Here is a 2,525-nt window from a genome sequence, read left to right as displayed (position 1 = left end):
GTGCGTGTCTGTCATGTGCATTGTCTGGTCAGCTGCGTGTGTTAATCATGCGCTCAAGCTTCGCCCGCGTCAACGCGACTAGCATTGATTCAACATACCTATCGTTAATGTTGGCAGGCGTAGGACGGCCGTGTCTGGCCACGGGTGTGTACACGTCTGTCTGTCTGTCTGTCTGCTTGTGCGGCGTGTGATAGGGCCTGGTGATGTTTACTCGTGTGTGTGTGTGATGGTGTGTGTGTGTGTGTCTGTGTGTGTGTGTGTGTGTGTGGTGTCAGTGTGTGTGTGTGGTGTGGTGTGTTTGTTGGTGCTGCGTTGCGTGCGTGTGCGTGTGCGTGTGCGGGTGTGTTGCGTGCGCGCGTGTGTGTGGTTCATCTCTCTCACTCTCATTTCCTCCCTGGTTCTCTGCTCCATCTCTCTCTCCCCCTTTCTGTCTCTCTGTCGCTCGCTGTATTTTTCTGCAGGTGTCACGTACACGTGCGTTTGTGTGTAATGCGCTTGCGTGCGTTACATCATCATTCCCAAAAAAGTATCGCCGCCATGTACCCACACGCGCGCACCTGCCAAACGGTTATGTTATTATCTGGGCAGCGCCATGCATTCTGTTTGCCTAGCAAACTGGGTACTACTTACTCTGCGGCCGCGGTCTCTCGCAGGGCGGTGTTTTCACATCTCTCGTCGGTCGACTGCTGTGCTTTGGAGTGTGTTGTTGTCTTTGCGGGCGTTGATGTGAGAGCTGCCGCGAGGCGCGGGTGTGATGGCGGCTTTTCGGTCTAGTGTCATTGCATAGATTGTTTATCTTTCTTCTCTCGTTGTCTAGCAGCCGCGTCGGTGATGTGGCTCCGTGTTCTGCTAAGAAAGCCATTTGACTCGAGATTCGACAGTGGCGTGCATGGCGCCCGGTGCGTGAGCTGCCTGTGCCGTTTTGCCGCGCTGTTCTCGGTGTAGTCGTACGTCGTGGTCCGTTCATGCTCCTTCATGGGTCTCATTTCTTTCTCTGCGTCGATGCTATTCGGTGGGTGTTTGCATCTTGGTGCGCCGCGAGGTGTGGTGTGTGTGTTGTAGTTGTGTGTGTGTGTGTGTGTGTGTGTTGTGGTTGTGGTGTGTGTCTGTGTATGTGTTGTGTGCTGTGTGTTCGTGTGTGTGTTGTGTGTGTGTGTGTGAGCTTGATGTGTGTGTGTGTGTGTGTGTGTGTGTGTGTTGTGTAGTGGGTGTGCGTGTGCGTTCGGTGCGTAGTGCGTGTGGTGTGTCGTCGTTGTGGTGGTGCGTGCGTGCGTGCGTGCGTGCGTGCGTGCGTGTGTGCGTGCGGGCGTCTGTGTAGATGGAAGGATGCTGCGTCTATTACATATCCCTATCCGGTTACCGTTTCTGAAGCCGATAACGTCGCTAAACGTAATCATGCGGGGAAGCCGGCGATCGTGCACCGCGTACTGCTTACGGCTGCTTAAGGCACGTACTGTTTACAGCTACTGCTTACAGCTACTGCTTACTGCTTACTGCTTACAGCTACTGCTTACTGCTTACAGCTACTGCTTACAGCTACTGCTTACAGCTACTGCTTACTGCTACTGCTTACTGCTTACAGCGTACTGCTTACAGCTACTGCTTACTGCTTACAGCGTACTGCTTACTGCGTACTGCTTACTGCTTACTCTGCATACGGTCGCCGCTTATCGCCTCCTCCGTCCGCCTGAAGCCCCTCCGTCTGTCACATCATGGCGGAGTCTGCGTGCTCATCATCCGCTCTACGGCTCAATGTCTCCGTGACGGATGTTTCTGCTCGCTGCGTCGCCCACGGAGAAGACCTGGCCGCGTATTTCTTTTGCTCTTTTTTTCGCGCCTCCTGAATCGCTTGGTCGTTGGGTTGACCGGTCAATTAAAAAAAAAAGATTGAAGCATCAGATCTTAGGACTGTGTGTGGTATATAGGAGACGGCGGGAGTGTAAAGGGTGCAATGCAGGAGAGTGAAAATATGGTGAAGCGTCTAGAGCGTGAGTATACAAGGTGAATGTAGCGACTCAGGAGAACGGGACTTCCTCACACTCGTTGTTGTTGTTGTTGTTGTTGTTGTTGTTGTTGTTGTTGTTGTTGTTGTTATTGTTGTTGTTCCTGCTGCTGATGCTGATGCTGATGCTGATGCTGATGCTGATGGGTGATGATGATGATGATGATGATGATGATGATGATGATGATGATGTTGTTGTTGTTATTATTGTTACTGTTGTTTTGTTGATGTTTGGCATTGGGGAGTATATGCCGGTCTTAATAAGGACACGGCGGGGGAGCACCTAAACGTGATTAGAGCAGAGAATAGGTACAAATCACTTAACAGCTATAAACCTATCGTAGCAGTTCATATGCGAGGCCACCATGTGTTTGGCTACCAGCTTTCAGTCATTAATCACGCTGTGTATGACGAGTAGACGAGCTATACAGAGCTATACAGAGCTATACTGACGCTCCGACAGTAGAGTAATGCATGGAGAGAGAGAGAGATAGAGAGAGAGAGAGAGAGAGAGAGAGAGAGA

This window comes from Priapulus caudatus, unplaced genomic scaffold (genome assembly GCF_000485595.1).
Source record: "Priapulus caudatus unplaced genomic scaffold, Priapulus_caudatus-5.0.1 Scaffold80, whole genome shotgun sequence".
Lineage (NCBI taxonomy): Eukaryota > Metazoa > Priapulida > Priapulimorpha > Priapulimorphida > Priapulidae > Priapulus > Priapulus caudatus.
Note: the sequence above shows the minus strand (reverse complement) of the source record.